At 43.2% G+C, this 9,612-nt stretch overlaps 2 long non-coding RNA genes across 2 annotated transcripts in view; one reads left to right on the forward strand and one right to left on the reverse strand.

Annotated features, from left to right (window-relative positions):
- Positions 1-1,855: 1,855 nt before the first annotated feature.
- Positions 1,856-9,612, forward strand: part of LOC127006133 (uncharacterized) — a 10,346-nt gene continuing 2,589 nt past the window's right edge. Inside the window, exons 1-2 of the long non-coding RNA XR_007759090.1 lie at positions 1,856-2,271; positions 7,629-7,714. This is a non-coding gene — a long non-coding RNA (uncharacterized LOC127006133). The remainder of the gene's footprint in view (positions 2,272-7,628; positions 7,715-9,612) is intronic.
- Positions 9,026-9,612, reverse strand: part of LOC127006132 (uncharacterized) — a 2,008-nt gene continuing 1,421 nt past the window's right edge. The window contains exon 4 of the long non-coding RNA XR_007759089.1: positions 9,026-9,572. This is a non-coding gene — a long non-coding RNA (uncharacterized LOC127006132). The remainder of the gene's footprint in view (positions 9,573-9,612) is intronic.

Genomic DNA, 9,612 nt, shown 5'->3' on the forward strand with positions numbered 1-9,612 from the left:
GAAAGGAAGTGAGGTTGAATTAGGCTGGTTAGGCTGGGTTAGGTTAGGTTAGGTAGGGGTGTAGGCTTTAAGTTTCTTCAGATTAGGTTAAGTTAGATTAGGTCAGTTAAGGCAAGGCAAGGCAAGGTAAGGTAAGGTAAGATAAGGTAAGGTTGGCTATATGAGGTGAGGATAGGTGTGGTTAGATTTGTTTAGTTATGAATGTATGTGTTGTTAGGTTTCGATTAGGTAAGGTAAGGTAATGTTAGGTTGATTAGGTGGTGAGGTCAGGTGTGGTTAGGTTCGTTTAGGTAGGGACGTAGTTTGGGGTTTGGAGGTGACGTAATTTAAGGAGTTAGGTGAGGTGAGAACATATGTGGTTAGGTTAGTTTAGGTAGGGACGTAGTTTGGGGTTAGGAGGTGACGTAATTTAAGGAGTTAGGTGAGGTGAGAACATGTGTGGTTAGGTTAGTTTAGGTAGGGACGTAGTTTGGGGTCAGGAGGTGACATAATTTAAGGAGTTAAGTGAGGTGAGAATATGTGTGGTTAGGTTAGTTTAGGTAGGGACGTAGTTTGGGGTCAGGAGGTGACATAATTTAAGGAGTTAAGTGAGGTGAGAATATGTGTGGTTAGGTTAGTTTAGGTAGTGACGTAGTTTGGGGTTAGTAGGTGACGTAATTTAAAGAGTTAGGTGAGGTGAGAACTGTGGTTAGGTTAGTTTAGGTAGGGACGTAGTTTGGGGTTTGGAGGTGACGTAAGGTAAGGTTAGTTAGGAGCATGACTGTCCAGGGAGTTGAGGTCGTCAGCTTACCACAAGACGAACACGTGACTGCGGGATGAATGTCAGTGCTGCAGCTGTTTGTCTGTCTGTCTTGTGTTCCTTGTCTGTTGCTTTGTCTGTGTTTGTTGTCGTGTGTGTCTGTTTATAGTGTCTGTTTTGATTGTGTGTGTGTGTGTGTGTGTGTGTGTGTGTGTCCACGAGTACCAGTATTAAGGTTAGTGGTAGCGGCTCACGTTGTCCCTAATTCATAAGAACATAAGAACATAAGAACGCAGGAGTCTGCAAGAGGCCGGTAGGCCTGTACGAGGCAGCTCCTTTGACCCTAAGCTCCCGTGTATCTAACCCCACCTAATATCGCTGTCCATGAATTTATCTAGTCTATTTTTGAATGTGACAATTGTATTGGCACTCACCACATGACTATTCCACTCATCCACCACCCTGTTAGTAAACCAATTTTTGCCTATGTCCCTGTTGAATCTGAATTTATCCAGTTTAAACCCGTTACTTCGTGTCCTACCCGGTTCTCTTACCAACAAAACCTTATGAATGTCTCCCTTATTAAAGCCCTTCATCCATTTATAAACCTCGATCATGTCTCCACGCACCCTTCGCCTTTCTAGAGAATGCAAGTTTAACTGTTTGAGTCTTTCCTCGTATGGCAAGTTTCTCAGCCCCTGAATCATCTTAGTCATCCTCCTCTGCACCGATTCTAACATTTTGATATCCATTCTATAGTAGGGTGACCAGAACTGAACCGCATAGTCAAGATGAGGTCTAACTAATGCTAAATATAGTTTGAGGAAGACTTCGCTTACGCTCCTTGAAATAAATCCCAGTACCCTATTAGCTCGATTTCTAGCTTGAATGCATTGTGCCCTTGGACGGAGATCAGAGCTCACCTAAATCCTCTCGCACCCAGACCTACTTATGAGAGTGTCATTTAAGCAATAGTTATGTGAGGGTTGTTCATTGAACTCCATCTGCCATTTATCCGCCCAGTCATATAATCTGTTGAGTTCACCTTGGAGAATACTAGCGTCCTGATCCGACTCAATTACTCTACCGATCTTCTCGGAGGCTGGGTTGGTTTCCTTATTGGTTGGGAGTCACCTTGTGTGTGTGTGTGTGTGTGTGTGTGTGTGTGTGTTTGTGTGTGTGTGTGTGTGTGTGTGTGTGTGTGTGTGTGTGTAAAGTGCACACGCGCGGGTTAACTTGCAAACAACTTCAATCCCACCCAACAATCAGACGAAGTCCCCAAAATAGCAACAACAACAACAATAACAACAAGGCGGTCAAGAAGGGAACTAGCGAGGGAAGGAGGGAGCAGGAAGAAGGAGGAGGAGAAGTTTAGAAATAACAACCCGTAAAAAAAAAGACCGAATCCTTGCCACACATGCCCAGGGCGCTCAGGTTTTTGCTGGCTGGCTGCAGAGTAAGGGTGAGGGCGTCCTTGCTCGACACTTGCGTCACAAGAGTCTAAACATGATTGCCTTTCTCTGCTTATACGAGTGAGTACCTTCTCGGACGTGGTTGGGCGTGGTGGGTAGGCCAGCGGGATGGGATGGGATGGTGTAGGACGGGTGTGTGGGGGATGCTGGGTGTAGTTGAAGCAAGGGAGGATGGGTGAAGGCACTGAAGAAAAAGGATTGCTGATAAGGACTAGGTTTTTGTGTGTGTTGGGAGGATAGGATGAGTTTTTCGGTGAGAGGGATGGGAAGGTAAGGGCTAGAATGAGGTCAGGTGCAGTATTGGAAACGCATAGCAAGAAGGGTTCGGGGTTGTGTGCATGGCATAAAACTGTGGTATAAGATTGGATCAGGTTTGAGCGTATGCTGTATTGAAAAAGTATTATAAGAAGGACATGCTGCAGGTGGTGGGGTCAAGAGAAATGGAAGACAAGAATGGTATTGGTTGTAGGTAAGTGGGGAGTAGAAGGATGGATCGGCGGGATAGAATGGAGAGGGCGAGGTAAGTGGACAGGAAGAGATAAAAGTATGGCTTGTGAATGTTGATGGGATGGAAGAATGGGATAGGTTAGGGTGAGGATGTGACCGTATTAGGAAGTGGGTTTGGGTGTGGGATGAGATGCGATGAGATAGGCAGGACGTGTATGGGGGAAAAAGGAGCAGGCTTATACAACCGAGTGCCAGTCACCTGAAAGGCTTTGGTATGCATGAACCTTTTTCTAGCAACACGCATGGGAAAAAAAATGTTACCAATACTGAGCTGATACTCGTCTCGCATACAGAGCCTCGCATTCATACCCAACTCTTCTTTTTCTGTCGTGTTTATATATCTAGCCCATGATCTGTGTCCGAGAGAGCCCGGGTTCGATTCCCGGGCGGAGTGGAAAAATTTGGGCGGCTTTTCCGATACCCTACGCCTCTGTCCACCCAGCAGTGAATGGGTACCAGGTATTAATCCGGGGTTGTGTCCCGTCTCCTGGGCTCTGTTTCCTTCTCCTATAACTCCTTTCCCTTCTGTCTCTCTCCGGCATATGACCACAGATGTTGCGCCGACTAAACGAAACTTTCCAACTTTTTCCATGATCTGTGTCCTCTTACCGCACGAAGAACCTACTGAAACACACGGAGGGGCGTCACGAAAATGGTTGGAGAAAAGCTTCCACGGCCGGTGATATTGTTGATGATGATGGTAGTAATAGTAATACATCCATGACCATACAAGGTGATGAATGAATAGAAAACGAGTATCTGAGTCATTGTGCTGTGCCATTCAAGGGCAGGATCGATCAAAAGAAGAATGGAGGTAGACTACTACTACTACTACTACTACTACAACTACTACTACTTTTGTTGCCAACTACTACATTTGTAAGATTATTTATCAATAACTTTTAAAACTGTTGTGAATCATAATTGGACCTCCCCATTGTCTTTACTACTTCTACTACTACCTCTACTACTACTACTACTACTACTACTACTACTACTACTACTACTACTACTACTACTACTACTACTACTACTACTACTACTACTACTACTACTACTACGTATTTTGATCTATTTTTATCGCTAACTCATACTTCCATAAATGTTCTAATCGTCAAGTGGGAGGTACGAACATATACATACCTTTCGTAATAACATAATTGGAGGGCCGCTAATTATATCCACTTCAATGCTTATTATTATCATTCTCTGTTACTGCCACACGCTAGTTTTAATTTTATATACGTGCTGATGCTTTGTGTGTGTGTATATTTATTTGTGTTATTTGTTGACCTTTACTTCTGGTTTTTGCATGGGTGAAATCATCGTGTCCAAGTCTATTCCTGTAGCCTGTAGTCGTGGGATCAGCATTTGGTTCGGTTCCCACCATGTGATGCTTCAGAAAATAGTGCCAGAATCCATCCCAGCGTCTTTTTTTTGCTACTTCTTTACTGCCATTCATTCATGCATTTACCTCCAACCTGCTTATCGTGACAGCATGAAGTGGATTTTACGCAACTAACCAATTTTCACGTTCATTTTTTTTTTACAGCAAAGGAGACCGCACAAGGGCACAAAAAAAGGAAACAATAATAAAATAAGCCCCAAATTGATGAAAATGTGGAATGTACTTTGATGAGATTGTATATTATTGACGGTGATCAGTTTAAAGCAGAAGTCAACATCCACCTGTCAACTCATCAGGCACTTTGTTTGTCCTCTATTTTTTTTCCTTTATTTTTCCCTCGTCTTACTTTACTGTCACTGTTTTTCATTTCCGTGTCTGCTCATCAAAGGTCTATTTATTTATCTTTTCCCTTGATGCCCTTTAATGGATCTCAGTAATAATAATAATAATGATAGTAGTAATAATAATAATAATAATAATAATAATAATAATAACTAACCATAACGTGTTTGGTGATAAACGAAAGATGTTATTACCTTCTTATCCTTCTGGGGGGAAATATTTCAAGGCTGGTGTTATTATTTTGCCTGGAGGAGCGGCGTGACGGGGCTGCTGCCATATTGAGACCGTTGTTTTTGTCAGGCGCTGGAGCAGGTGGCGCATAATCATTATTTATAGGTCGCCACACATTGTCCTGCCATAATACTTCCACTGAAAAACATTGTGTGGTGACGTCGCGCTCCCACCCCCTCTCCCCCTCCCCCGAAACCCGAGCTGGTGCAAGACCTGGCTGTGGACGTCTATGGGCTTTGTCTCCCAGTGTACCGTCTTTGTTGAGCTCCTTGTTTTTGAGGCTCCCCTGTGTATCGCGTATCTTGTCGCTCGCTTAGTTAGTTATTAGCCTAGGGGTCGTACAGTGCGGTCGTGTACTCGCATGGAAGGAGAGAGAGGGGGAAGGTCGGGAGGGTGGCATGCGTCGTTTCAATATTTTTAAGAACCGCCGAGTGGCTGTTCATTGTGCCGCCACCTAACAAGTGGTGAACTCGATAATACCAGTTTTCGCGAGGCACACACTTAGTTGTCCTCTCACGAGGCTTCATATTAGATTATGAAGCTCTGAAGTTGCGTCGTACTGAGAAACGCCTGAAGGAGAACACACTGCTCGCCATAACCGGTGCGTGGCAGGAGCCGGTGACGCATGCGTATATCAGGGTAATCAGGCGGTATAGAAAACCATTATTGCTGCTGCTGATACGCCTCCCACGCCGCCGCCTGCCTCCCCACCACCACCGCCACCACAACCTTCAACAACAACAACAACAACAACAACTATATACTGATACTGTTTTTGCTACTGCCACCACCACCAACAACAGCACAACCTCCAACAACATCAACAACAACAACAACAACAACAACAACAACTACATCTACTGTTTCTACTGCTGCCACCACCACCACCAACACAACCTCCAACAACAACAACAACAACAACAACTACATTTATTGTTTCTACTGCCACCACCACCACCACTACTACTACTACTACTACTACTACTACTACTACTACTACTACTACTTACTTACTTCCAATGATGCGATACTGTCCCATTATTATTATTAACCTTCATGCTGATGGTGATGATAGCACTGTCAATAATAATAATAATAATAATAATAATAATAATAATAATAATAATAATAATAATGATAAATGTATTAATAATGCGTCGGTACGTGTACCCTCCTCTTAGAGAATGCAGTACATAAATATGCAGTGTTTTTTTTAGGCTCCATGCTTTGCTTTGTGTGCACGATCCATTACAATAATTCTCTCTCTCTCTCTCTCTCTCTCTCTCTCTCTCTCTCTCTCTCTCTCTCTCTCTCTCTCTCTCTCTCTCTCTCTCTCTCTCTCTCTCCTCAATTCTATTCTACTTAACTTTCCTTCCCATCGTGTCCTCCCCACCTTTCCCCTCCCTTCCCTCATTCCCCCCTGCCTTCTCCTCCCTCGCTGGGCTCACTAATTAACACAGTAGGACCCACGCACACCACCCACCCATTGTCATTTGCAGAGGCCGTCTCCTTCATATTCACGGAACCTGCAGTCGTTTCAAATCCTCTCATACAGGAATAGTTTCACATCCCTTACGAGGGATAGTTAAAAGTTGGTATATGCAAAGTTACAAGAATATCGTATTAGCTGTACAGTTATCTCGTGATTAACCACTCTTAAAATTTGCTTCCCGTACTTATTTTTATTTATTTATTATTATTTTTTTTTTTTACGTGTACGCTTATAGCACCGGTAGGCTTTTCTTGAGGTGCTAGATGGTAGTCGGCCCCAGCTCGTCATGGCGCAGGCAAGTGTTTATAGTGGCGCCATCGAAAACATCCACCCCCCGACCCACTCCATTTATTCCCTATATATTTTCCCTTCGACTCATCACAATTTGAATCGCTTGGAAATGTGAAAATATTCTTAGGTCACAACGAACAAACAGGTTACAAAGAGCGAACAGTAAGTGCCTTATCTCAAATCGTACAGGTCAGAGGCTTGCACACACACACACACACACACACACACACACACACACACACACACACACACACACACACATTACACTAACATTAAATTCAGCCACAGTATTAGCCAAAGCAGCAAGTATCATCATCATCATCATCATCATATCTTTTCATCTTCGTCAGCAGGCTTAACATCAGTCACGGGCTCACGGCGACGGTTGGACTTAGTGTGATAAATGTAATACTGATTAATTTTCATGGGTATTAAAGTTTATTCATGACGCGGAAATCCTCACCCACGTCACAGGGTATGTAGACATCGGCCGTGAAGGAAGGGAGGTTAGAAATTAAGAAACGCGCGCCATTGAGAAAATTTAGAAACATTATAACACATGGGCTTTTTTTCCACATTCTCATAGGTTTTGTTTTCCACATTCTCATAGGTTTTGTTTTCCACATTCTCATAGGTTTTCTTTTCCACATTCTCATAGGTTTTGTTTTCCACATTCTCATAGGTTTTCTTTTCCACATTCTCATAGGTTTTCTTTTCCACATTCTCATAAGTTTTCTTTTTCACATTCTCATAGGTTTTCTTTTCCACATTCTCATAGATTCTCTTTAGGATGTTGGAAGAAACGTACATCAGTGACAAAACTAAGAAGGATATAACACAACGCTCTTTATTCACATTCTCCAAATTTTTCTTTATCACAATCTCTTGAACCCAAACTAACCAAAACTACGTAATATACAACACAAGACCACATGACAAGACCATTTATTCCACATTCTCTTAAGCTGATTTGCGAAAGACGTGTAATTTTAATATTCGTTGTATCATTCCTTGCAGATTAGTAATATGAATGTCAAGAGTGATGGTTTTGGTGCTAAATTTCCCATAATGTTTCTCTACAAGTACGAAATCTATTGAGTGTTTCCATAGCCTTGCCACTAATGATTGCATCTTTTTTCTCGGCAGGTGAGATCCACTGTTCTATGCCCCATGCCAACAAAAGCATGGACCGCGGCCTCATCCTTATGCCGTCCAACTTATCAGTGCAAGAGGTAACCAGTATCTCAACTACTTCTCCTCTCTCATTTGTAAACTCAGGGACAGCCTTCCTTATGCAACTCTGTTTTCTCTCTCCTGTGTCAAACTCATTCAATAGAAGAGTTTTGGACTTAAATTTGATAGTTAATTTAGTACTTTTTTTTTTTGGAATAGCATGTTACAGGGATCTTTTTTCGCAAGGTCTTACTCTGTCTCTGGACGTTTGATACTTTCTTTTCAACGTTTTTCCCTGAGTAGCATGTTGCAGGCAATTATTTTTTTGAAGATAGCTCTTAATCTTGGTCTGTTAGTACACATACCAACTTTATGCAGAAACAGAGGTAATTGAGGCTTCGTGCACGTTGGTATTCACATTCATGTCGCAATTTGTTCTACGTCGTCCGGGCCTGTCCTTCTTGCCAGCCAGCGCCGTCTGCTTCATTGTGGCTCTCGGGCGGCAGTCGCGGCCCCACACAAAGAGTAATGAGCCGGCGTCAACGTCCCCCGCTCGTCTACTGCCCAACAAAAGTTCCAAAGAAAAGCCTTGGCGTAGTGGCTCAGCATGTTGGGAAGATTTATTCATATTTTTTCTCTTGGCTAGTGTGACGCCGCTTTTTGTCTGCTCTGTAAGTCTTTTTTTCTGGGCTGAGGGTGTCTGTTTCTCTTATTTTTTTTTGTTCATGCTATTGACAGACACCACCGTTAATCTTTTTTTTTAGTTGGGGGCTGTGTGATGTTGCCTTTTGTTCAGTATTCACGGCTATGTCTTTTTTTTTTTTCATTTGTGTGTTAGTGTGACGCCGCTCTCGTCCTTTCTGTAGGGTCGGCACCTTCACACTATGTTTATGTGCCAGTGTCCCCGTCCTTTTGTCCATTCTCTTGTCAGCTGTTTATTTTTTTAGGGGGAGTGGGGGGAGGAGTGCAGCGCCCCCTTTCGTCAGTTCTATAGGCACCTGTATTGTACGTTCCCTTTCGCCCATTCCATTCATCTCCACTCTTTCGTCAGTTCTACATTTTTTAAGAGGGAAGTGCATCGCCCCCTTTTGTCCGTTGTATATAGACTCCTCCGCTGTACGTCCGTTTTCGTCCGTTTCTTTCATATCTCCCAAGTACTTCTTCTGGTGTGATTGTGACGCCGTGCTCTGTCCATCATACATATCGGTTCCTCCACCGTGCGATAACCACCACCACGCCCACTCGAACCATCTAGTATAGGCACCTCCACCCTACGTACGTTTTTTGTCCGTTTCGTTCATGTCTCCCAAGTACTTCTTTTGGTGTGACTGTGACGCCGTACTTTGTCTAGTATATCAGCTCCTCCAGACTTTTATTTATTTATTATTTTTTTTTTTTACGGCAGAGGAGTCAGTTCAAGGGCATAAAACAAGGTAACAAATGTAAAAAAAAAAAAGCCTGCTACTCAGACTGCGATTACCACCACCACCACCACCACACACTCGAAACAGGCACTTCCACTGTACATTTCCTTCCTTTTCATTGATCTCCACTGTTTTTTTTGTGTGTGCAATTGTGACGCCGTTCTTTGTCCATTTGTGTCTCCTTTATCACCTCCCATTTTTTACCTTCTACTAACCCCTCTTCTTTTTCATTTCCCTTCCATTCTTTACCTTCCTCTAACCCCTCTTCTTCTAACCCCTCTTCTTCTTTCATCTCCCTTCCATTCTTTACCTTCCTCTAACCCCTCTTCTTCTAACCCCTCTTCTTCTTTCATCTCCCTTCCATTCTTTACCTTCCTCTAACCCCTCTTCTTCTAACCCCTCTTCTTCTTTCATCTCCCTTCCATTCTTTACCTTCCTCTAACCCCTCTTCTTCTAACCCCTCTTCTTCTTTCATCTCCCTTCCATTCTTTACCTTCCTCTAACCCCTCTTCTTCTAACCCCTCTTCTTTTTC

This window comes from Eriocheir sinensis, chromosome 32, assembly GCF_024679095.1.
Source record: "Eriocheir sinensis breed Jianghai 21 chromosome 32, ASM2467909v1, whole genome shotgun sequence".
Lineage (NCBI taxonomy): Eukaryota > Metazoa > Arthropoda > Malacostraca > Decapoda > Varunidae > Eriocheir > Eriocheir sinensis.